General features: G+C 45.4%; 1 protein-coding gene and 1 long non-coding RNA gene across 3 annotated transcripts in view; one reads left to right on the plus strand and one right to left on the minus strand.

Annotated features, from left to right (window-relative positions):
• SYNGR3 (synaptogyrin 3) overlaps positions 1-27,760 on the minus strand; it is a 60,109-nt gene that overhangs the window by 18,768 nt on the left and 13,581 nt on the right. The window lies entirely within an intron of this gene.
• Positions 1,680-27,227, plus strand: LOC134943843 (uncharacterized). Its single transcript, XR_010181782.1, has 2 exons — positions 1,680-1,764; positions 27,056-27,227. It is a non-coding gene; the product is annotated as an uncharacterized LOC134943843 (long non-coding RNA).

Here is a 27,760-nt window from a genome sequence, read left to right on the forward strand (position 1 = left end):
ATTGCTTACCGGAAGGAGGTAGCCAAGTTTGAAAAGGGGATCATCGTAGACTGCACAATCAGAGGTATGAGTGTTAGAAGCATTGTGGATGTTAGGAAGGTTCCTACATCCACTATGTCTTTTGTCATTAATGCGTGGAAGAAGACCGGTCATTGCAGGAATACACCTTGCCCTGGAAGACCCCGAAACTGCAACCCAGGGAAATGCTAAACAGGGAGCAGTGAAAGAACAGGGTCGTTCCATGCAAACCATAGCACACTAGTTCCAAATGGCCACTAATGTGCCGGCTTCAACAAAACTTCGTAGCTTCGACAAGAACACGTCGTAGGGAGGTCCATGGACTTGGGACGAGCAGCTGCTCATAAGCCCCTAATCACAAAGAAGAATGCAGCTCAGCCTTTATGACGGTGTAAAGAGCGCAAAAACTGGACAGTGGAACAATGGCGGTGAGTGTTATGGAGGGATGAATCACGGTTTACACTTTTCAGATCAGAAGGACATATTTGAGTTTGGCGATTGCCAGGAGAACGTTGGATGCCAGAGTGTACAGTACCTACAGTAAAGCATGGAGGTGATGGCGTTATGCTGTGGGGCTGTTTCAGCTGGTTTGGCATGGCACTATCTAGAGATGTTCTCGATAACTCTGTGCTCCCTACATTGTGGAAGTACTACAGAAACGATTAGTGTTTTTATCAAGATGATAATGCCACCTGTCATGTTTCCAGGGCGACGATGGACTGGTATACAGAAAATTCGGTAACGTGGATAGACTGGCCAGCTCAAAGTCCAGATCTTTACCCCATTAAGAACCTCTAGGACAAATTGGAGCGACGGGTGCGTTCTAGGCCGACTCAACCTTCTTCAGTGTCACAGTTGGTCACTGTACTTAAGGAGGAATGGCAAAACATACCGCCTGCTGTGGTCCAGGAACTTGTGGACAGTTTGCCAAGAAGGGTGTCTGCAGTAATCACTGCACGTGGTGGACCTACAAAGTACTGACGTCAATAAAATCTCAGTGATCTATCTGCTGTCAGTGTTCAATCACTTTTAGCAACATAGGGGGACATGTACTAAGCAGTGATAAAAGTGTAGAAGTGAGTCAGTGGAGAAGTTGCCCATGGTAGCCAATCAGCATTGACATAACATTTATAATTTGCATACTATCAATGTATACAGAGCAGCTGATTAGTTGCCATGGGCAACTTCTTCACTTTTATCACTGCTTAGTACATGTCCCCACATAGTGTACCATGCCTGCCTATTAGTAAGAAGTAGCATTTACAACCCACGGAAAGCATAGGGGATTTTTGTTTTATAGAAGAAGTGACGTAATTGGGTACAAGCAAAGGTGTGATCAACCGCAGAGTTGCAGCTGCTTAGCATTCACAATATAATTTACAGGGCAATCGTTATCTTATTACTAAATGTGAGATGGGAAAAAAAATTCCCAAAGTACGTTTCAGGGAGTTCAATTCCACTTTCATTCATTTACATTAACCCTTAACGCTCCTGACCGGTACAGTGGTGTAGCTGATTATTAGAGGGAAGGTCCGCCTGCAAATGCTGTTCTGCAGAAAGTTTGGAGAAACATGAACTCCAGCGAGTGACTGTAGGAACTGAAAAGGAAGTGCGTATTGCATGGACAAAAGCCAAATAACAGTTCCCACTTTGCAGACAGGAGGAAGTGCAGTGGTAGACTGAAATGTTTTCTATTGAAGAGAGGGGAGAACTTCGGCCTGGTAACAACTACAACAGATGATGGAGGTATTGGCCTAATTCTGAGTTGGGAACAAAGTATATAGAAAAGAAATATGTCAAAAATGGCAAAACTCATACTGCACTGCAGGTGGGGCAGATGTAACATGTGCAGAGAATTAGATTTGGGTGGGTGTGTTCAAACTGAAATCTAAACTGCAGTGTAAGACTAATGGGCCCTACACATTCGGCGACCCGCCGCCGAGCTGCCCGACGGCCAATACGGCAGACCCGGCAGCGGGGAGAGGTGGTGGGGGGAGTGAAGTTTCTTCACTCCCCCCATCACCCGGCTCCATTGCAGTGCAAGCTAATATGGACGAGATTGTCGACAGCACTTAGGTCAACACTCATTAGGTCGACCACTACTGGTCGACATGCATCAGGTTGACATGGTCTTTAGGTCAACATGGCAAAAGTTGACACATGAAAAGGTCGACATGAGTTTTTCACATTTCTCATTTTTGGAACTTTTTCATTAACCCTTCCAAGCAACAGTTGAGACTCCTCTCCTTTTATACTGCAGCAGAAAGGTATAAGGTAAGTTCCATTATAGGTAGATGAATGAGATACCAGCTCAGAGGTGGATTGGTTATAGGACTCACAGGGAAGGATCCTGGTGGGCCAATGTACATGTGGGGCTTGTTTTGTTTGTTTACATGAGAGGGGCGGTGCTGCCGCAATGGTTACACGGTATACCTCTGGTGCTGACCATGTGAGGCCATTTCTACAAATTTTTCAGGGCCACTTTCAGTTCCTAATCCGCCCCCGCCCGACTTTGAAAAAAGTGCAATGGAATATGCTAGCACTGCATAAATGTTAATAAATAAATGAATATATAGATGCTACTGCCAATAATTATAAAACTTCTTGGTGTCACTGGGCTTTTCAAACAGCAGTGGAAATTTGAAACAAATTGTAATACCAAAAGCTATGTTATTCTTTTTTATCCCCCTGCGGGGGACAATGTTTTATTTTTTCCGTGGGGGGCCAATGTATGTGTTTTTTTTTTCCTATTGGGGGGGGGCTAAGATGTTTGAATTTTTTCTTGTGCAATGTTTTTCATCTGCGCTTGCATCTGAGTTGCACAGCGCATGCATGAACCGCAATGGTGTTCATACAGAGTTGCAGTACAGAGTCAGAAGTGTATTAGAAATGTGTTGGGCATTCCTGTGTGGTTACAGGGGGTTGGCTAATCAGACGCAGATATAACGTAGTGCGGGAGTGTTGCTGAAAGTGGCAACGTATAGAGAAATTGAATTGCTCACATTGAAGGCCGTACTCTGACAGATGATCTGCACTCAGCAAAGGGCTGTTGAACGTTACAATGTTGCGACTGATTGAGGTACTGAAAGTGGGCGTCGCTGTCCTTGCATACTTGGATGCACAACAGACAAAGAGGAAGGGGGGTGCAAATCCCCAACCCCCAAATTCCCTTCCGCACACTGAAAATTACCTGTAACAATCCCTGAATCTATCTGGTAATAAAATTCAGAGAATTCGTCACAAATGTTTGCAAACACATGTTTAGCTGCTGGCCACTTCACGGCTTCTCTGATACAGCAGTCCTAACCTACATAATAGCAGTGCCCACATAGGGCCATGTAATTTGTCACAGTACGCCTCATGATAAAGGCTTTTACTAAAACACTTCCAAACAGAGAGCTAACTTACCCAGGAGCCACCCCCAGGATCTCCCATTGGCACTACAAGGAACAGCATGCCTTCCAAATGCTGCTCCCATTCAATGCCTCATGCACACCAGGGAAGGGCATTGTAGCGTCACTAGCATAAAGCCACAGATGCAACTGCAAAAGATGCAAGGAAGGCTGCAACTATGCCCAACTCAGAATCAGACCATATGATGAGGAATCCCGCTCCCTCAACAGACTTCACCCCCACAACAGACCCCGCCCCCATTAGGACTGCTTCCATAAATTCCACGGGCTGGTTTTCCATCCCAACCGCCCCTGCACCAGCTGCAGAACCTCTGAGGTGGAGGAGGTTTTAGGTGACTATTAATCCGGCTCTGGGGAAAGGTTCCCCAGGCAACGACACCTCTACACTTCTCATTTAAACAATCCAGTTTCATAAAATTTACAGCGGGATGTACTAATGGAAACATTTGGTAAAAAACCCGTTTTTAGGGTTTTTACCACCTTTTCATATGTACTAACCCCGGTCCGTCCACTTTTCGAAGCGGAGGGTGTCGCCATCTTTTTATGGCGATACCCTATAGAAGTCTTCGTACTGCGTCAAGCTGCCCAGCGCCGCTCACGCCAACCCCCCCCCCCCCCCCTTCCCCCATCGCGGTCCCGGGTCACTGCCTTCTCCTCCCTTAGCAACACAGACATCACTTCTTCCTGCCGCAGACAGGAAGAGGAGGAGCCCGGGACTGACTGCCAATGTCACCTCCCGGGGCTGGGAGGTGACAGAGACCCCCGGAGACCATTGCACACCCTCTCCTCCGGACCAGCAGGTACCGCCGGGGGCCTCTGTCACTGCATTGTGATACTAATCACATATGTTAGTACATATGCGATTAGCATCACTGTGATGGCCCCCGATGCATATTAGTACATCCCGCTGTAAATCTTGTGCCCAATACACACTGAGCAAGAACTGCCTTCGATCCACCCAACACTCTTCCCACCAGCATGCCCCCATGGCCCCGCAGATCCATGCGTACTGGCAGTAGACTTGGTGCACAACTGTGCAGCAGTGGGCGCATGACGTCACCAAAGAACATTAATCCAGCGGTTCTGCACTTTTGTGTGGTTCATGAATACCCTTTAATGTGTGCCTTAGCCAGGCAGAATTATAATTTCTTTATTTATTTTACCTTTGAATGCTTCAAAGTCTCCATTTCACAGATGGCTGAGTACTTGTGAATGTGTCTATGCCGCGATCTATATTTATCACAGAGGCTTCTCACCTCCGCAGTCACTCAGTATTATAGATGTGTAAATATTCTTATCTCGTCTACTGTCTGATCTGAAACAGGATGCCGGCGCTCAACCAGCTACAATGAGCTGAAGACTTAGCTAACGATACATATGTGTTTGTTAACAAATGACGTACAAGGGAAACTTCCATCATCAATGGCTATTTCCTGACAGCATTCGGTAGAGACAAGCCAGCCTATAACACCAATCTCATGGTGAGACACCGCAGGCCGCAACCACTGGAGATGGCCGGACAAAGGGCGGATGTCAGATCCTAACAAGGAAGTAAGATGCTATCAATCAGTAGATTTTTAGATATTTGAGATGGATCAAATTGCAGCTGGCGGAACACTTAATGCTGCACTAGCCACCCTGGTAAATATTTCACTACAACAAAACCTTGCCCACGCCAGAGCCCAGGCTGAAGCCAGTAGGGAAGGGCACGTATGTGAATGCAGGTCCAATCACAAGTCGTTGCGCTTATCGCACTAGTTAACCCTTACCACTCTGGGCCATACTGCTGAGGCAGCTGATCCTCCCGGAGAGATTGTATTTATAGTCTATGGCGAGAGGGGATTTCCTGTCACTGTGATAAGTGGTGAGAGAGAGAAAACAGCATTATCAGCAGCTGTTAATAAGTAACTGATTGTCACACCTGCATGATAGAATCTTATCTCTGCTGTTTACAACTGCAAAACTTTAGGAACGTTTTCATAAGAATTTCTAAAGTTAGTAAAAGTTTTACCTTCATTTACCTTTGTCCATCATTTATTTTTCATACCAATGAAAACTGCAGTACTGGAATCATTTCCACAGGAAATTTCAGCACCGCAAATGAAAGACCACTGATCCACTGGAGAACAACAGACAAAGGGGGGTCATTCCGACCCGATCGCTCGCTGCAGTTTGTCGCAGCGCAGCGATCGGGTCGGAACTGTGCATGCGCTGGCGCAGCAGTGCACCGGCATATGGCAGCCGTCGTTGACTAGCGGTCGCCTCTGAGGCAGAGGCGGTCGCTGGGCGGGAGGGGTCTGGACGGCGGCATTAAGCCGCCGTTAAGGGGGAGCGGTCCGGCCAACGCAGGCGTGGACGGACCGTTGGGGGGGCGGGCCGCGATGAGTAGCTCCCGGCCAGCACGCTAAAGCTGCGCTGGTCGGGAGCTACTCTTGAAGTGCAAAGGCTTCGCCGCTGTGCGATGCCTTTGCACTTCTGCAGGGGGCGGACCGGCACTGACATGCGGGGCGGACTAGCCCTGTGCTGGGCGTCCCCCCCGCATGTCAGTGTGAATAACCGTAGCTGTGCTAAATTTAGCACAGCTACGATCAACTTGGAATGACCCCCAAAGGGCCTAATTCAGACGTGATTGCTAGGGTGTGTTTTTTGCACTGCTGCGACCAGGTAATCGCTGTCTACAGGGGGAGGGGGTAATCGCTGTGCAGGGGTGCGATCGCATCTTTTGTTTGTGCAGTCTCTGCACAGCCCAGGACTTACTCTTCCAGTGCAGTGATCCGGCCAGGAGCTGACATCAGGAAGCCTCCCTTCCAACGTCTGGTAACGCCTGCGTTTCTCCGGACACTCCTGGGAAACGTTCAGTTGACACCCACAAATGGCCTCTTCCTGTCAATCTTCTTGCGATCGCCATTGCGATCACTTTCTTCGGCCATCCCGGCGCTGTCCTGCGCTCCCCTTCGCTGGGGGGACCTTGCGCCAGCGCATTGCGGTGCATACGCATGCGTAGTTCATACACGATCGCTGTTGAGTGAAAATGTAGAGCAGCGATCGGATCTGAATGACCCCTAATGTACAGTAGATAACCATAGGAACAGACCCAGCGGGAAAACAAGGCAACACTTATACAGGAAAGCACTGGCTGGATGCAGCGACCAACAGGTGCATACCTGCCCACGTTGTCACACTTCCTCTACGCAGGATGTGGTTATAATCCGGTGCAAGGTTTCTCAGCACCCTAGGCAAATCTTCAGGGCCCCCCCCCCCTCCCCTCATGAGGGGGAGGCAGAGACGGGCCCCAGACATAGAGAGTCAGGGAGAAAGCGACAGTGTCAGGGAGAGAGGGAGAGAGAGAGCCAGTGTCAGGGAGAGAGTGACAGTTTCAGGCAGGGAGGGAGAGACAGTGTCACAGAGTGAGATAGAGTGTCATGGAGACAGAGGGGGTCATTCCGAGTTGATCACTAGATAAAAATGTTCGCAGCGCAGCGATTAAGTGAAAAACCGGCACTTCTAACAGGAAGAGGGCGTTTCTGGGTGGCAACTGACCGTTTTCAGGGAGTGTTTGGAAAAACGCAGGCGTGCCAGGAAAAACACAGGCGTGGCTGGGCGAACGCAGGGCGTGTTTGTGACGTCAAATCCGGAACTGAATGGTCTGAAGTGATCGCAAGCACTGAGTAGGTCTGAAGCTACTCAGAAAATGCACAATATTTTTTTTTGCAGGCGCTTGGCGATCCTTTCGTTCGCACTTCTGCTAAGCTAAAATACACTCCCAGTGGGCGGCGGCATAGCGTTTGCACGGCTGCTAAAAACTGCTAGCGAGCGATCAACTCGGAATGACCCCCAGTGTCAGGAAGAGAGTGGGGGGGGGGGGGGGGGGCAGTGAGACAAAGTTAGGGAGCTAGAGAAAACAGGCAGAGAGGAGCAAGAGAGAGAGTGTCAGGGAAAGACAGAGAGAGAGAGAGAGAGAGAGAGACAGCAGGAGATACAGTACACTACCTGAGTACAGCACAACACAGTAGGGATGGCCATCGACCATCGATTATTCTGAATCATCGATGATTTATCCTTGATGTTGAATATTTTTGCCATCTATGGCAGAGAACCAGAAGAGCTTCCGCCAATGGTATTGCACAGTACAGTATACACAGTATATGGCACACACATACCATATATAGTACAGTGTGTGATATGTATACACCACATAATACACACAGTACATATAGTATAATGTACACTTACAGTTTGCTGGGTAAGAGATATATTTATATATATATATATATGCTCCTATGGGTGCCCGGCACGCCTGCTACTGATAGCAATGTCCCCGATCCAGCCTGGGCAGAGCAGGTGGGGCCAGGATATGTCCTCCCCTCCCCTCCTCCGTGTTTGAAAGCTGCAGCGTTACACAGCTTTCACTGTAGCAGCTTCAGCTCCTCCACACAAAAAAACATGACAACGGGTGAGCAGGCGCCATACATCCCTCGCGGTGAGCGCAGTGCAGATCCTGTGAGTCTGTGACATCATTGATTTTGTTGCTTCACTCAGCGCCGCCCTCCAAGTGCCGGCGCCCATAGGCAGTTGCCTAAAGCTGCCTAGTGGTGCCGCCGGCCCTGGTTATAATGTCGTCAGTCATGTCAGTATGTGCAGAATGTTGGCATGCTCACGACGGTGACATCTGAATACTGCACGGGCCGGAGGGTTATGGTTAGGCTGCAGGAGGGGATGTTAGGGTTAGAAACTAGTGGGGGGTTTAAGGGGTTAGGATTAGTCACACAGCATCGTTGGACCCGCCAGAAGTCCCCATTATCTGACACCGCTGGAGCCGCCGGTGCCTGACATATAAGGTAAGTCACCCCTAGGCCACGAGGTTCGATTGTTGACATTCTAATTAGAGATGTGCGAGTTCGGATCGACTCGATTCTTAACGCCAGAATTAATGCTAGTTCGTAATTATCAGGATTATTCTTATTTGCCATTCAAAACACGTGACATCCGAGAGCCAATAAGATGCCATTTTGAGATCCGGGTAGATCTTAGTAAATCCAGGTAAAACCGAACCCGCACATCTGGAAATCTGATCATGTCAACATTTCATCAGTGTCCTCTTGATGAATGTCAACATGATAAATGTCAACAAAATATACCACACCCCTCCTAGACTGCTTTTCCAAAGATGGACGCATAGGAGCCTTATGGTGCGCGTACGTACACATCAGAACAATGCGTATCCCAGCCTACAGGATGCCCAGAGGGATATATCAGGCGGCCATACACACTGCACAATCCGGTGTATGACCGTGCAATATGTCTGTCCGTCCCGCATTCAGCTGCATGCTGGCGTCAGCGGTGTTGGCCCATCTTATGTGCAGCACATGATTGCTCAATTGAGAGAACACACAAGACGATATGGACAATATATCATTCCGCTAGCCGTACGGTTTGGGGGGTTCAAGTAGTCACACTCTCACTAGGCTGTGCCCGCACCTGGCTGCCGACATGGCCTGAGGGGACCCTACATTATAGAGTATGCTGGTGACTCGGTTATCAAAATTGCAGTCACTTTGGCTGGCATCCCACACGTCGGGCGAACTAAGACTCCATTACATCCCGCCCCTGGTCTGGAACATCGAAATTTACTGTCGATTTTAACAGCACTGCAACATATAGAGTAAGGGCTCCAGCTTGTGCCTACAAAGACCCAAATGCAACCTGGGTACGCCAATATTCAAGACCTCTAAGTCAGACCATCTTGTTAATAGCATGCTGGATAATATAGATACAGTATATTGTTCTAATTATAGTTGGTGGAGATGTATAAACCGTGCCGGCTGATAACGTAGTGGGATAAAGCTGAAGCAAGTGTGATGTTAGAATAACAACTGATATATGGATAAGTTCATAGGATTTAGAATGCACTACATAGGCTTGGTTAATTGCGTTGAGTTATCGTGTAGTGTTACCTGTAATACTGTATATAGAACCTTACAGTGAAACAAACTATGCAGTAGTTGTATTATGGAGAAGTTGTGAGCTGTGTGCCAGTATTGTGAACAAGACAGTTGATCGTCTGTGTTTATTATTGTTTTATGCCAATCCAATTTACCTTGACCTATGAAATCTTGCAAGTCACATGCGCCGTCATAGTCTTATTGGTGGAGGCTTTTGTAATAAATTGTACTTTTTGGCAGTCTGACTAGTGTGTGATTACTTTGTGTCTGTTTGGGGTGAAAACCTTGCCTTTCTGTTGTGTGGTGCAAAAGTGGAGAGAAAAGAGAAAGCCACTGTAGAGGAAAATTTGGACACACCAGCAAAAGGTAACATTAAAGTCTGTGATAATCCAATTTACCACAACAACATGAACATACAAAAATAAATCTTATTCTTATTCCTATTCTGAGGTAGACATGCGCATTCTGAATGAGGGTGTGCATCCCACCTGCTACCGCCAGGAGGACACATAGAAGACAGTTGTGGCTGGGGAAAGTGGGGCGGATTGAAGTGTCCCAACATATACTGTGTCCCGTTACTAGTCCTACAGAATATTTGGCTATGATATGGATATGTGGATGTGTATGGAATAGGTACAATAGGGTGCGCTAAATCGGTGGATATCAAATGATGCACGTTTAAACCCTTCAACGTGAAAAAGAGGTTGAAAACAATACTTCCACTAATACTTCATATATGCATACATTCTTGAATCGGTTCCATATGCAAGGAAACAGATTTAGCGCACCCTATTGTACATATTCCATCCACATTTACACTTTGGTATAGGGAAATACCATTGGTGCAAAGGGGGTAGCTGCTTTCAATCGTAATTGGCGCCACAAAAGTTCTTTAAACTTTCTTTATACCGCTATGATATGGATATGTTCTAATTGGCTTATAGTTAATCTCCCTGATTGCTGAAACTGTAGTTAGTGCTGGATATCTGAGTGTGTCAATGTAAACCAGTCATTTTGTCAATGTCGGCCTGTGTCAATGTCATTCTATGTAATTGTCACTCTGTGGCTGTGTATACGTATCAGGGTGTGGGTGTATTTTTTACTGAATGTATTTTAAAGCCTTGGAGGACATATGGGTGTTGAAACACAATACCAGTTGTCAAGGATAAAACCTTGGGAGTTTGTCCTTGCATTTAATAGAGCATTTGAAGCGTGCTAATTAATGCAATTCAGCGGTTTGTTGCAGCATAATGCGCCTTGTGCTTAATGAGGGCTCCCATAGAATTCAGTTTTATTTATAAAGGGCATTAACGCTTCTGAATGCTGTCAGCAACATTGAAACTGACATACAGTAGAGCAAAGCTAAGTGGACACTTGTCATAAAGTGTGTGTGTGTGTACGGAGGGTCACCACGTGGTGGGTGTGCGTGGAGGGAAGGAAAGGGGGCAGAGAATTAAAACGATGCATCCATGCCCTAAAAACCGTCATAGGGTTCAATTGTTTTTTGTTTGTACGACTATTTGCTAACATTTCTCTTAACTATCAGCTCCAAAACTGGATTAACTAGGCTTTGAGGATGTTTACGATTAAATGCTTTAACATGACGCCTTGTGTACAAGACCCACCGAAATATTAGTGATTACTAACACCCTTATATTTCCCAGTTCTCATAGCTATGGTGTAATGATTATATTCCTAAGTGCGCTGACTGATGTGTTGTTGATGCTGGTACTTTTGAATGCAGGTTTTCTCAGCCGTAAATCATACAGTATGAAAGCTGTAACAATTTTTGGAATTAGCACATAGGATTCCACTGGAAATAATGGGCCTCTCATATAGCAGGATGTACTAAAGGAAAAATGCGGTAAAACACCCGTTTTTGGTGGTTTTACCACATTTTCATATGTACATAGACCCGGCCGCCCGCTTTTCGACGCGGAGGGTGTCACCATCTTTTTATGGCGATACCCTATAGAAGCCTATGGGCTTCTTTACACAACCCGCCGCACCTGCCAACCGCCCCTCTCCTGTGTCCTGGCAGCCTGCTTCTTCAGCTCCACGATCCCCCACCTCCTCCTCCCCCGCAACACAGCCATTTGTCCTCCCAACTGCAGGGAGGAGGAGCCCAGTGACTCCCAGCACACATCACCTCCCGGTGTTGAGAGGTGACGGAGACCCCCGGATGCCCCTGAACACCCTCTCCTCCGGACCACCAGGGATGACAGGGATCATCAAGCCACGCCCCCACATTGGGAAAATGCCACCATTTGCGGGTCTGCGGGAAGGGGCGGTGCTAAAATTATGTGATTTGTGTCATTTTAGCCCCTCCCCCAGCACACGGATCCGCAAAGCGCGAATATGCCAGTGTGAGTATCTCTTCATCCTACCAGCATCACTAGGGTGCCGGCAGGATGTGGGAGAACTGCCTGCTCTTCTGGGGGTGCGGGGGGCTACCCCAAACATCAGGAGCATCCCGCAACTTCCGGGAGATTAGGTAAGTACGGGGTGGGGCCACATAACAACATACAAAATAGGCCCCACAGACACGACAGCCTACCAGGAATCTTCCTGGTGAGCCCTTTGGCCAGTCCACACCTTTCCATCATTTTTATCTCATTTTAATAATCTTGCTCTGCAGAATGAAATCTCGTTTCAGGATGGCTCCATCATTCTAGGTGCTTCAGTGAGCCTAATTCGTACCTTACAAAGAAAGCCCAGGCACTGTACCTATTCCATATGAACAGCAAGAACCAGCCTTTTATTTTGATTAATCCCGGCCAGAGGTAGGAATTCTGTTCTCTCTGCTATTTAGAAAGGAACAGAAAGGCAACTCTTCAAAATACCGTAGCTTGTATGGTGCAGCTGTAGTGAGATCCTGGTACAATGTACCGATATTACAGTATGAATGAAGTCTAAGAAGTAGCCCTCCCCCCAGCCTGTGTATCTATCTGGCGTCAGATTTTACACCCTGGTGATAATGAAAGCCTAGCTCCTGTCATGTCTTTAACAAACGTAAACTATGCACAGCCGCCACCTCTGCACTTTCCCACTTCTTTCACAGACCAGAAATAGATCTGATGCTTCATCTTAGGAACATCTAAGTGTTTCAAACAGGTTCTAACAGCGCCGCTCACTGTACGGTCATAGTGTCCATCTTTCTATGACTGGTGCAGATATGGGTCAAAAAGAGTTAGGGGGATATTTAATAAAACATAATGACCTCATAAAAGCTGGAAAATGTGATATTTATAGTATGTTCTCTGGAGAAGAAGATAGCTATCTCCTCTCCAGTGACAGTTGCAGCACAGTCCAAAATTCAACAGGGAGCCGTATAAACTGCCAGTGAGTCCCTAACAGCAATGTCTGGCAGTGTTTGGGGTGGCAGTTGGTGTGGCTCCCCTATTTGAATTGTGGACTGCGCTGCAACTGCCACTGGCGAGTTATCTCCTTCTCCAGAGAACATAAATATCACATTTTCCAGCTTTTATGAGACAATTATGTTTTACAGGTTGAGTATCCCATATCCAAATATTCCGAAATACGGAATATTCCGAAATACGGACTTTTTTGAGTGAGAGTGAGATAGTGAAAACTTTGTTTTCTGATGGCTCAATGTACACAAACTTTGTTTAATACACAAAGCTATTAAAAATATTGTATTAAATGACCTTCAGGCTGTGTGTTTAAGGTGTATATGAAACATAAATGAATTGTGTGAATGTACACACACTTTGTGTAATGCACAAAGTTATTAAAAATATTGGCTAAAATTACCTTCAGGCTGTGTGTATAAGGTATATATGTAACATAAATGCATTCTGTGCTTATATTTAGGTCCCATCACCATGATATCTCATTATGGTATGCAATTATTCCAAAATACGGAAAAATCCCATATCCAAAATACCTCTGGTCCCAAGCATTTTGGATAAGGGAGACTCAACCTGTATTAAATATCCCCCTTAGAGACTTATTTAATATTACAAGATGCACTTGATTGGCCTTTATATGACACAGTCAGTATAAGCAGGGCCGTCCCTGGCAAATTTGATGCCCTAAGCAAGACTCGCCAACCCACCGCACCCCTTCAATATGGGACCCTTTGCGCGCACACCCGAGAAGGGGGCATGGCCTCATGGGTGTTTGGGGAGGCGGAGAGTGTCAGTGTCTCCAGCTATCCAGTCGCTCCCCCACCTTGTGTCTCCAGCCATCAAGACTCTTCCCCCTTGTGTGTCTCCAACAATCCACTACCCAATTTATCTCTTTAACAAGCTCTCATAATTTACTTTCCTTTGCTATCCTCCCTAAGCTTCTCTCCTCTGCGATGCACTCTCCGCTGTGAATAATGCCGACGTGACCTTAGGCTACGCCAGTGTCACAATGATGGAAGCTGCAGAAGCTGTATTGGTGCTGGGATGTACAGGCTTTCTGCTGCTGTCCGTCATATAATATGACAGCCACTGTCAGCTGGGACTTCTGAAATCTGGAGCTGGAGAGCTTAAGGGGGGTACTCACAGAGCGATCGCTGCTTAAAATCTAAGCAATCTGACTAGATTGCTTAGAATTTAAGCAGCGATCACTCCGTGTTTACCCCTCACAGCGATAGCAATCGCTGGTGCTAGATTGGCCTGCCAATCTAGGTCGCTCGCTTCACCCGCTGGGTGAAATGAGTGCCCCTCCCCCCGCCTCCCCCAGCACACATCGCGCTGTGAATACGGCCCTTTAGATGTCTAATCTGCCCAGATGCCTCTAGACATTTGCCAATACTGCCTATGCCTAGGGTCAGCTCTGGGCATAAGAAGAAATGTTTTTAATGCTCACCAAAACACCCATTCTACTCATTCTGTATCCAAAGTGCCCCGGCGATCCTGATGGCTTAATGAAGCATCATTGTGCCCCCCCCCCGCCCCCACAATTTACAATGTTGCATTGTAACAATGCATTGCAGGGGGGGGGGGGGGGAGGGTAACCAGAATTTCTGAAGAAAAAACATATGAGACACGCCAAAGTTCGCATAGTTGAGCAAGCGTTCCTTAGTGTTTTCAGGGAGGGTGTCTGACGTCAGCTCCGGCCCCGATCAGCCTCTTCTGATCGCACTGTACGAGTAAGTCCTGTGCACACAGTGGATTTTTGCAGCTCGGCGTACACATGGGATCACACATTTACACAGCGAATTTACACTCTCCCTGGGCGCAGCGACTATCTGAACGCAGGACAGCAAAGTTAGCAGCCCAGCGATCAGGTCTGAATCACCCACTGTGCACATTGGGCTGCACAGATGTATACAAGAGAAGGAGTTTGCGGTTCCATCCTTTCCTGGCAGTGAGCTGGTTAAGAATTAGTCATGTTCTGCATGTTCGGACACTGCTGGAAATCAGCGAGTTCTACCATTAGCATATTTAATCTTTATGCAGATGTCTAAGTGTTTGGGAAGGGAAGATGGCCTGCAGCACTCTGCACTCACACATTGGATATTAGCAATTGTCAGTCTGAGACTTACTGACTGCTGCACATCAGAGAATCAGGGGGAGGCAGCTTTACCCAACAAATCATAACAGGCAGCCATTATTACAGCGGCCCCTTATATGATATTGCAATAATTTGAAGGAGCAGAAGATTTTATATGTGGATATCTTGCTTTATAGAGCTTTCACTTCAAATGTGTTCAGCCAATTACTCATGCAGCCCTGGGTATTTCTATAATGCGGTGAAATAACAATAGTACATGGGTATAGTCAATTGCGCAACCTGAAGCTGCCAGAAAGGAAAGGGATAATCCGCAACTCCCATATACATGGATAAACATTTGAAAAAGGTGAGTTCCCTTTACCGGCGCTACCAAATAAAAGTCAATAAATGATACGTCCCTTTTCTCATACGTCCTAGAGGATGCTGGGGACTCCTTAAGGACCATGGGGTATAGACGGGACCCGCAGGAGACATGGGCACACTATAAAACTTTGAATGGGTGTGAACTGGCTCCTCCCTCTATGCCCCTCCTCCAGACCTCAGATTCTGTGCCCAGGAGAGACTGGACGCACACTAGGGGAGCTCTACTGAGTTTCTCTGGAAAGACTTTATGTTAGGCTTTTTTATTTTCAGGGAGACCTGCTGGCTACAGGCTCCCTGCTTCGTGGGACTGAGGGGAGAGAAGTCAGACCTACTTCTTGTGAGTTAAGGGCTCTGCTTCTTAGGCTACTGGACACCTTTAGCTCCAGAGGGTTCGGTCACTTGGTGCGCTTAGCTGCTTGTTCCCGGAGCCGCGCCGTCACCCCCCTCACAGAAGCCAGAAGTAAGAAGCCGGGTGAGTATTGGAAGAACAAAAGACTTCAGTGACAGCAGAAGACTTCAGTAACGGAGGTACAGCGCAGCGGTCGCGCTGCGCTCCATGCTCCCACACACCCACCAACGGCACTCACAGGGTGCAGGGCGTTGGGGGGGAGCGCTCTGGGCAGCAAGTTACTGAGGGTCTTTTCACTGGCAAGAGATGCATATTCGGTGCCCGGGCACTGTGTACGATACCCCCGCCAGTATAAAGCAGCGGTCGTGCTGCGCGCCATTGCTCCCACACCCCAATGCCTTTACAAGGGTGCAGGGCGCGGTATCCGTTCACATGGTCGACCATGTTATGGTCGACAGTCATTAGGTCGACCACTATTGGTCGACATTGACATGGACACATGGTCGACACATGAAAATGGTCGACACATGAAAGGTCGACACATGAAAAGGTCGACATGATATTTTTTACTTTTTTTTCTTTTGGGGAACTTTTCCATACTTTACGATCCACGTGGACTACGATTGGAACGGTAATCTGTGCCGAGCGAAGGCACCATGCCCGAAGCATGGCGAGCGAAGCGAGCCATGCGAGGGGACACGGTGCACTAATTGGGGTTCCCAGTCACTTTACGCAAAAAACGACACCAAAAAAAGTAAAAAAAACCTCATGTCGACCTTTTCATGTGTTGACATTTCATGTGTCGACCATTTTCACGTGTCGACCATGTGTCCATGTCGACCATGTCAATGTCGACCGATAGTGGCCGACCTAATGACTGTCGACCATAACATGGTCGACCATTCATACCGGAACCGCAGGGCGCAGGGGGGGGGCGCGCCCTGGGCAGTAATATACCTCTCCATTAAGCCTGGCTAAACACGTATACAGTGCATAGGCACTGTATACGGACCCCTGCCAGCATAAAAAAGCTAAAATAATAGCGGGGCTGAAGCACGTCGAGAAGGGGCGTGGCTTAGCCCTCACAACATGATACAGCGCCATTTTCTCCACGGTCCCTGCCAAAACAGTGTGTACAGTGTAAACTAAGGGGGGGCACAGTGTTTAGTGCAATATAGTATGAAATATAGCACTATCTTAGATTATGGGCATGTAATCAATGAGTTGTGCATATATGTCTGTGTTTTCCCTGTCAGATATACCCACTATAGCTTTTTAGTGCACATATGTCGACATGTGTGAGTGCTATGTCGCAAACAGCTATGGGAATCTCTCTGTCGGCATCGCCGACTCCTGTTGATACTTGATTCAGCAGATGCAGTAATTGTATGCTTTTTAAAAAGTAAACACTGTAGGGGAGACCCAGTAGTATGTGGGTGACCCTGTCGGCACCAACTGTTATTACTGGGTGTAAATTAACATGCTGTAACTAACCTGTATATATAGATTTTTATATGTATATGTTTGGTACTGTTCCATGAACCTGTAGCTCGAACACGGACATGGTAGTATTTGTGTGGAAGTGAGATTAAAATTATATATGTATACTTCCCTCGGACCTCTCGTGGTCGCAAGAATGTTATTTTGCCTGGTTATTACTCCCTGCTGTCGACAAATACTAGGTTTTTCTGTCGACCATAAGGTTTCCTGGTTAGATCCACAACTTGGGCATTCAGTACATGGTCATACACATTCAGAACACATTAATAGGGACCCGACGGTTCCGGACAATCTGCTTATATGTATTACATATATATATATATATATATATATTTATAGGATACGTGTGTATATGTGTATTACAATATGTATATTCATATTATGATTTCTAATGAATGCTGAAGTAAAAGTATTCCTTCTCATGTGCTGGTCGCTCTGTTGATAAAGCTCTAAGTCGGCCGTGACGAGTTGGTCTCAGATCCTCACGAGGAGTCCGAGTGTTTATTCTTTTCCCGCCGAGGATAGAATACTGTGAAAGTCAACTCCTGGTCGGCACGGGGCCCTGTCACAAAGGATCGTATACAGGAAGCTAAGTGATATTTTATTTATATGCTTTGAAGTTATTTGCATTACATGCGCATGGGGGAGTTCTTGTATTCGGAAAGGCATCCGATAGAATTACCCTAGAGGGTATGTTTCTTATGTTGGTTCTTCTCTATAGCATTGCGGCAGGCTGCCGTGCGTATACAGGAGGTGTGGCCGGGGGAATGCTGAGGCTGACTCCGAGAGATACTGGAGTTTTTTCCCTGTGACGGTGTACCGCTGTTTGGGGATGGCGGATACCACTGGTAAGTCTACCTTCGTGAGTTAGGTTCCCTCACCATTTCACCGGAGTGTTGGCAGTATGATGGTTTTCTTTCAATAGTAATAGCCATTGTTATTTTGTACTGAGACGCTCTCCTGATTACGGCGAGGTCAAGAAACAAGTGGTTCAAATCGTTGCTTCTCTCTGACTGTTCTTCAACACAGGGAATGGCTGTTGTTCCCAACGACGCGTAGGTCGGAGGTGGGTATCGGTGTAGATACTGAACGGTTGAGATTCTGGGTTTTCCTGTGGAAAGAGGTCTGAGGATCCAGAGTCAGATCAGATTTGCAGTGAAAATCCATCAATATGTTCCGTTGATTAAGAAGATGGGTGCGGCCTAAGAGATCTGTTCGGTGAGCAGGTCAAATGCCAGAGTGATTTTCACGGGACCAGTTGAAAATTTGGCCTGGGTCTCGCCTGCAAATGCTCCAGAATATAATCCTAATGGCCAGGATATCGCTCCTGTGGTGTCTGCACAGTCTAACTTCCTAGACAAAGGTTCGGGATCCGGGATTAGATCCTGGTGTCCATGCGTGCAGATCTCCGAGGCTGGGGAGCAGTATTTCCAAGGGAAGTATTTCCAGAGGAAAAGGTTAAGATCGGAAGCTTGTCTGCAATAAGTTTTCTTGAATTAAGAGCTAGTTTCAACGAACATATTCTTCGTGTTCTGGCCGTGTTACTTCTGTCGGACGACTTGACAGCAGTGGCGTAAGTAAGCCGCTAGGGCGGAACAAGGAGCAAAGCGGCAATGGCAGAAGCCGAAAAAGTTTTCCGCTGGGCGGAAAGACAGGTAAACGCTATAGTAGCAGTCTTCGTCCCGGATGTAGACGACGGAGAAAGGAATTTCCTCTGCAGACGCGATCTCCATCCGGGAGAAATACAGTCGTTTTCGAGAAGTTTTCATAGAAGGGACAAGACTTGAGGAGTGCCTCAATTGGACATGTTGGCGTCTCGCCTCAACGAGAGACCTCAAGGATATTGTTCCAGGTCGGGGGACACTCAAGCTAAGGCAGTGGACGCCCTCGTGACACCTTCTGTGTTTTCAGTTGGTTATCTGTCCTCTTCGCTTTCACTCCTTCTGAAGGTGATAAATGTAAGAAGAACAAAGGTTCAGGCGATCCTCATTGTTCCGGTCTAGCCAAGGAGGGCTTGGTATCCAGTTCTTCAAGATTTACTCATAGAAGATCCCTGGCCTCTCCCTCTACGTGAGGAACTGTTACAGCAAGATCCGGACGTGTGTCAAGACTTACCGCGGCTGCGTTTGACGGTGTGGCGGTTGAACGCCATATCCTAGCCCGAAAGGGTATTCCCTATGAAGTTGTTTTCCACACTTCTTCAGGGTAGAAAAGAAGTAACGGCAAAGGCCTTACCAATGTATTTGGCATAAGTGTGTGTCTTGGTGTACATCCAAGATAGTTCCTACGGAAGACTTTCAGCTAGGTCATTCTTCTCCATTCTTGGCAAACAGGTGTGGAGGCAGACCTAAAGTTAGGCTCCATTTCAGTGCAGTTTTGGCCTTATAAATTAAAAAAAAAAAAAAACATTTGGCCACCTTTCCAGAAGTTCAGATATTTGTGAAAGGAGTACTGCACATCCAACCTCCAATTGTGCCCCATTGGCACCGTGGGGAACCTTTATGAAAGGTTGTGTTAAAATTTCTCTCTTAGAGTGGTCATGCTGTTGAACTTGGCGTCCGCAAGGCGGGTGTCGGAAGTAGCGGCTTTGTCTCACAAGAGCCCCTGTTTGATCTTCCATGTGGATAGAGCGGAATTGAGAACTCGGATAATAGTTCTGCCAAAAGTGGTTTTCTGTGTTTCGCAGAAACCAGCCTATGTTGATGTCTGTGGTTACTTAAGCATTGGCTGATTCAAAGTCTCTCGATGAAGTCAGGGCTTTGAATATTTAGGTCGCCAATTTGGCTCTGATTGGGGAAACAGAGGTTCTGTTTGTCCGGTATGCTCCCAGCATGTTTGGGGCGACTGCGGCTATGCAGTCTGTTACACGCTGGATCTATGATCCGATTCGGCTTGCTCGTTCTACGGCTGGATTGCCGTTACCGAAGTCGGTGGAATCCCATTCTACTAGGCAGGTGGGCTCTTCTTGTGCGAGGCCCGAGGAGCCTCGGCGGTTCAACTTTGCCGAGCGGTTACTTGGTTGGGTTCAAACACTTTTGCTAAGCTCTACAAGTTTGATACCCTGGCTGATGGGGACCTCTTGTTTGCTCAATCGGTGCTGCAGAGTAGTCTGCACTCTCCCGCCCGGTTTGGAGCTTTGGTATAAACCCCATGGTCCTTACGGAGTCCCCAGCATCCTCTAGGACGTATGAGAAAATAGCATTTTAATACCTACCGGTAAATCCTTTTCTCTTAGTCCGTAGAGGATGCTGGGCGCCCGTCTTAGTGCGTACTGTGTCTGCAGTTATTGGTTATGGTTACACCTTTGTGGTGTTTCTTTTCTGTCAGGCTGTTGCTGACGTTGTTCATGCCATGGCATGCGGTATCTTATTATTGATTGGGTGGACACACAGGTTGTGTTACATATTTTATCAGCAAGTGGCTGAGTATTTTTTCATGCCGTTGGCTGGTGTTCTATAGAATGCCACGTTCTGCGGTATGTTCGTGGTGTGAGCTGGTATGACACTCACCGTGTTTGAACAATAAATTCTTTCCTCAAAATGTCCGTCTCCCTGGGCACAGTTTTCTAACTGAGGTCTGGAGGAGGGTCATAGAGGGAGGAGCCAGTTCACACCCATTCAAAGTTTTATAGTGTGCCCATGTCTCCTGCGGATCCCGTCTATACCCCATGGGCCTTACAGAGTCCCCAGCATCCTCTACGGACTAAGAGAAAAGGATTTACCGGTAGGTATTAAAATCCTATTATAACAATGATGCTCCCCTTCTTGAAAGGGTCCAAAGCAGAAAGTTCAATCAATCTCCATTTCCTCCACACCGTATCTTAGTGAATGGCTCTCGTAAAGATATCTTGGCTCTCTCTCCCAATCAGCTTTTTAAGATCTGGCAACGTTCAGTTCTTAAATGAGCATAGAGAATGTGGGGTCTATTTACTAAGCCTTGGACGGAGATAAAGTGTATGGAGTTAAAGTACCAGCCAACCAGCTCCTAACTGTCATTTTTCAAGCACAGCCTGTAACATGACAGTTAGGAGCTGATTGGCTGAGACTTTATCTCTGTCCAAGGCTTAGTAAATAGACCCCATCACCAGAAGGCATCCTGGGTAGGCTCCATGGTACTATGCTCCCGATGGTACAGGTCCTGGTTCCACATCACTGCTGTAGACCCCTACCTGAGGTGATCTACTGTACTTGAACTTTAACAACAGTGTTAGTAAACTCACTAGGGATGGCCAGTGATGGCTAGAATCTATCAATGGATTGCCACTGATGATTAATAGCTTCACCATCTATGGTGAAATGCCAAAGGTTCTCCAACATTCATTTCAGAGAGCGCTGCAATGGTTTTTATTTGATCACCCTTTATGAAGCACAACTCCAGATCCGTCCACCCCCCCACCCCCATGTGCCACTTAGCCACCACCCCCTGTTCTCTGATTGGCCTATCACCAGCCTGGCCTCCAAACAGTGCTGACCACCAATGATCTAAAGCACTGATGTTTCATCATCTATGGCTTCTTACCATTGTTGAAAAGCACCAATGGCACCATTGATGGGGACCATTCAATGGTTAACCATTAAAAAGCCATCACTAAAACTCTCCAGGTAATGAGCCAGCCCAGTTTGACACTACCTATCCCAGGGGTGCCGAGTCTAATGAGGCAGATCTAGGAAGGGGCAACTGCCCCAAAACACACAAACCTTTTCCTGACTGAGTAGTGCGCCCCATGCCACGGACACCAGAGGCTGTGGCAGGGTCCACCCCACAAAGAAGTTTGGGCATTATTGCTGACCTCACACAAGTCATAGCCCCAGCCCTGGTAAGAACTATGCGTGACTGGTTAGATTTGGGAAGGACACTGGCAAGTGAACTAGAGTCAAAAGGCGCAAAGTAACAGATAAGGACTGAGGAAGCAAAATCCGGGGACAGGCAAGTCAGGGCTGGTGGCAAGGAGAGTAATAGTAAACAGGCCCAGTTCTGGACAGGCAGCAGGCAAGTATCCGGTAAACAGGCTGAGAGCTAAGAGAAACAGGCAATTAAATGTGGTGAACAGTCTGGGTCAACAATATGTATCATGAGAGAAGTGAGGTGAGCAGGGCAAGTCTCTTCCAGGAAGCAGAATACATCACCACCAGGACACTGCACTGCATGGCTGGACTTCCTGCCTTATATACCCATAGGCTTCAGGGGATTCGCTGTGGATATACAGTGGGAGGAGAACAAGGTTTACGCAGGACAAAAACAGGAGATGGCTCAACCAGCAGGAACACCAGCTCCCAGGGCACAAGGTCTCAGGTTCAAACCACACGCATCACATCAGCGCTATTTAGCCTGGGACTGTGATCCACGACTTCTAGCAAACAGCTGGGACTGGGGGGAATTGTAAGAGCCTACTACTTGCAGCCAACGTTTTAAAGTGATCATCATTGTAAAAGGCAAAATCAATCTGGCTTAATGATTGCCACTTTAAAACATCAGGCAGACTGACCGGGAACTCGCCAATGTCTGCAGGTCACAGGCTATTACATTCCCCCTTGGAGTAGATAGCTTGCTGAAACATGTTCTATATGTACCACTGATGGGCACAGGAATGTCACCCATAGCAACCCCAATAAATCACATTATAAGCTGCTGCAAATGAATCACATTAAAGGCCGACAATTCTCATTCACCCTCATGTCCCTCACTGATTTTCAGGAGTATTTACCTGCACCAGCCCTTCAGATACTATACACAAGTTCGCACTGAGCCATGGTGACACGGTAAGGAGGTAAGGATCCGGCCAATCCCTAACGTGCTGCTCAATAATTTTATTCAATGAGAAAATGTTCCGATGTTCTGCTCTTGTTACACATGGGTGACGTACCTGTAATAAGCACCAAATGTTTCTGGGTTTTTCTCTTTGTAGAGATATAGTTGGCTGCCTTATTGGTATGTAATGTCTGTTTTTCTAAGCTAATTTATGGCCTTAGTTTAAAGGGGGATGGTTTTGGGTGGAGTTTGCAATCATTGCATTCACATGGATATTGTTCCTATTTGAAGTCTAGTATACGGCTGGATAGCCATCGGCTGGATGTGCTTCCATAGAAGTGCTGACATAAAAGTGTTATTATAAAAATAGCGTTATACCTGCGTTAAACCGAAGGAAACCAGAAGAAAAACATCAACACACCAACACTACCACAAAAGGACTGCCTTAATGCCTCAAAAGTATGTAATTCATCTTATGCATATCATCTGTTTTTAAAAAACCTATGAAAAGGCATCCCCAATCTGCTCACTACAGTTCTCTCTTATGCAAACTTATGTATGTTTCTTTATGTAATGATTTCTTGTAAATGGCATTGCATGTGTGGGGAAGTAGCTCAGTGAAACAGTTTATTATTGCATACTGACTGGTGATTACCTCCTTTGAACATTTACCCATTGTGGTCAGGTGTACTATGTCTTTATATTTAGTAAGGTATAGTCATGGTGTAAAGGACAGAGTATGATTACTGCTTAGTAAAAGAAAACAAATACTGAGCAACATCCCCAAACAGGTAATTTCAACTTTAAACTTGTCATTTATTTTGTACGCTCTGGACATGGCTACTACTAACAAATGCACAGAAAAAAATCTTAAAGCTATGTCTGCAAATGCTAGGAGCTTAGGAGACAAAATTCCAGAGCTAATTGCGATAATGACAAGGGATAACCTGGATTTTGTGGCAATTACAGAGTCTTGGTGCAATGAGAATCATGACTGGGACTTAGCTATACCAGGATACAATTTATTTAGGAAAGATAGAATAGGAAGAATAGGAGGAGGGGTAGCAATGTATGTGAAAAAAGCATAAATGCTACTTTAATACAAAATATTGAAGCCAAAACTGAGGCCCTTTGGGTCACCATAGAAACTGGGAAGAAGGACATTATTCGCATTGGGGTGATCTATAGACCACCAGGCCAGGGGCAGGATTTGGACAGGAACCTATTGTTGGACATCTCTAAAATGGCTTTTAAGGGAGAAGTCATAATCATGGGAGACTTTAATTTACCTGATGTAAATTGGGAGGGGTCTTTTGCAAGTTCAGCTACAAGTGGCAAATTTCTACATTCCTTACAGGGAGCATCTCTCAAGCAATTGGTGAGGGAGCCCACTCGCAAAGGCTCAATATTAGATCTAATTCTTACAAATGGTGATAGGATATCTGATATATATGTGGGTGAGCACCTGGGATCCAGTGATCATCAAGCAGTATGGTTTAGTATAAAGACAGGATCCAACTCCTCTCACACAAAAACAAAGGTGTTGGATTTTAGAAATGCAGACTTTGCAAAAATGGGGAGATGTTTAAGTGATTCATTGGCAGACTGGAGGAACTTGGAAGGAGTGCAGGAGAGGTGGAAAAAAATGAAAAGTGCATTACTAAGTGCAACAGACCTTTGTATCAAAATGGTTAGGAAAAGCACCAGGAAAAGGAAGCCAGTGTGGTTCACAAAAGTAGTATCAACTAGCGTGAAAGCAAAAAAGATGGCTTTTAGGAAATACAAACAGACTCAAAATAATAACGACAAAGAGGTGTATCTGGACAGACGGAAGGATGCTAAGAAAGTGATCAGACGTGCAAAGACAGAAGCTGAGGAGAAAATGGCCCAGTCAGTAGATAAAGGGGGCAATACTTTTTTTAAGTATATAAGTGAAAGGAGAAAATCAAATGGAGGAATAATAAGACTTAAGACAGAGAGTGGGCATTTGGTGGAGGGAGACAAGGCAATAGCAGATCACCTAAATAATTATTTTTGCTCAGTATTTACTACAGAAGAAGGGATGGGGCCACAGTTAAATTGCAAGGACATTCATAAAAATAAGGTAGATGAAAATACATTTACAGAGGAAAAGGTCCTAACAGAACTTTCAAAACTAAAAGTGGATAAATCAATGGGACCAGATGGGATACACCCAAGGATACTCAAAGAGCTAAAAGATGTGCTGGTTACACCTTTAACAGATTTATTTAACCAGTCACTAAATACAGGTGCTATTCCAGAGGACTGGAAAAGAGCAAATGTAGTTCCACTGCACAAAAGTGGAAGCAAGGAAGAAGCAAGTAACTACAGACCAGTAAGCCTTACATCAGTAGTAGGGAAAGTAATGGAAAAACTATTAAAAGAAAGAGTAGTGGAATATCTTAAATCAAACAACTTACAGGATCCAAAACAGCATGGATTTACTGGTGGGAGATCATGCCAAACAAATCTTATTGACTTTTTTGACTCTGTGATGAAAATAATAGATCAAGGGGGAGCTGTAGATGTAGCATATCTAGACTTTAGTAAGGCATTTGACACTGTCCCACATCGCAGACTGCTAAATAAACTTGAAAGCCTGGGGGTGGATTATAAATCAGTTAAATGGATAAGAACCTGGTTGCAGGATAGGAAACAGACAGTCGTAGTTAATGGAGTGCAATCTATGGAGGGAAATGTTACCAGTGGAGTACCCCAAGGATCTGTACTTGGTCCAGTTCTCTTTAATATCTTTGTTGGTGACATTGCAGATGGTATTGAAGGGAAGATATGCCTTTTTGCAGATGATACAAAGATATGCAACAGGGTAGACACACCGGGAGGGGTCAAACAAATGATTAATGACCTAGGTAGGCTTGAGAAATGGTCAAGAACGTGGCAACTACAGTTTAATGCTAAAAAATGCAAAATCATGCATTTGGGTCTCAAAAACCCAAAGGCTAAGTATAGTATCAAGGGTACTATAATGGAAACTACTGAGGAGGAAAGAGATTTAGGAGTCACTATTTCAAGTGACTTGAAGGCAGGAAAGCAATGCAACAAAGCAATGAGAAAGGCAAGTCAGATGCTTGGTTGCATAGGGAGAGGAATCAGTAGCAGGAAAAAAGAAGTGATAATGCCACTCTATAGGTCATTGGTACGGCCCCATCTGGAATACTGTGTCCAGTTCTGGAGACCCTATCTCCAGAAGGATATAAATACATTAGAGAGTGTACAAAGAAGGGCAACTAAAATGGTGCATGGCCTACATCACAAAACTTACCCGGAAAGGCTAAAAGATCTTAACCTGTATAGTTTGGAGGAGAGAAGGGAAAGGGGAGACATGATAGAAACTTTCAAATATATAAAGGGTCTTAACAAAGTTCAGGAGGGAAACATTCTTCAAAGGAAAATAAGTATTAGAACTCGAGGGCATACATTGAGACTGGAGGGGGGGAGGTTCAGGGGAAATTTAAGGAAAAATTACTTCACAGAAAGGGTAGTGGATAAGTGGAATAGCCTCCCATCAGAGGTGGTAGAGGCTAAGACTGTAGGGCAATTTAAACATGCTTTGGACAGGCATATGAATATCCTTACAAAGAATCAAGGTTAAAAAAGGGTTGAGATTGCCTAAAGGATAAAATAAAAAAGGGGCAGACTAGATGGGCCAAGTGGTTCTTATCTGCCGTCAAATTCTATGTTTCTATGTTACTTATCTGAAGGGACATATTTATCAACACAGGAAGAACCCACTCACGCGTGATAATGGATGTTGTTTCAGCCAGCGACAGGGCTCTCTGCTGCATTTTACCCAATATACGTAAAGCATTGCTGACAGTGAAATCATAGTTATCTCTTGATGGTGAAAACAGATTTAAATCATGTAGAAAATACTTTGTTCCGATAATAAAGCATTTTTGTTTTTTTATTTGATAGTCTTCAGAGAAATATTTCTTTAACTTTTTGTAATAAATTATTTTTTGTTTCATTAAACTCCACTTTCATTTTGTTTGTGCATGAGCAAACCGTTACACCAAGTCAATGCGCACATGGAATGGCTAGTACTGCATATCTTTCCAGTACATGATTATTACAATTACACAGTATAATAATATAATAATTTTGGGGGGCATTTTAAAATGATTATATATATATATATATATATATATATATATATATATATATATATATATATTTATTGCATTGATTGATATATATATGTCTTTTACCAGCTGTATTGGTCACCCCTCTGAAGAATTCCGCTAAGGACGAAACGCGTCAGGGTGGAAGAGAGAATATATACCCTTCATTTTATCATCTGACACTCATCAATGTTATGTGTTTGTGAAAGGGTCATCTCTTTTAGCAATATGTGCTTTTAATAAATTGTTATTATTTATTCATTGATGTGGTCAATTGTTTAGCTGGTCAAGCAAAGAAGTGATTATTAGCGCCATCTGATACATTGTTTTGGAGGTAGTTTGGTTGGGTCCTGGCAAACAGCAGGACCGTTTCAGAAGGCAGCAATTTTACAGCGCAGGATAAGGGTGTTCCTGGTTTTCATATATATATATATATATATATATATATATATATATAATTTTTTAAATCTTATTATTATTTTTAACACTTTAGGATATCTAACTAATGGTTGCTGTTATAGATGTATTCATTTAATTATAGCTAGATATTTATAAATAGATTAGCGCTATCCATATTCACCTACTCGCTATAGAAAAAAAATCCCAAAAACTAAAGTTGTCATAAAAGCATTTAATTTACCCTTCTAATTAACAGTGTGTTCATTTATGGACATTTTACAACACTTTTTCAATGACAACTCCACTCTGTAAAGTTGGACAGCGGCACAGAAGATGCACCCAAATTATTCCACAAAAATAAACTTATTTGGCCAATGTATGCAATTAATTCTCAGA

Source organism: Pseudophryne corroboree, chromosome 7 (genome assembly GCF_028390025.1).
Source record: "Pseudophryne corroboree isolate aPseCor3 chromosome 7, aPseCor3.hap2, whole genome shotgun sequence".
In the NCBI taxonomy this organism is placed as follows: domain Eukaryota; kingdom Metazoa; phylum Chordata; class Amphibia; order Anura; family Myobatrachidae; genus Pseudophryne; species Pseudophryne corroboree.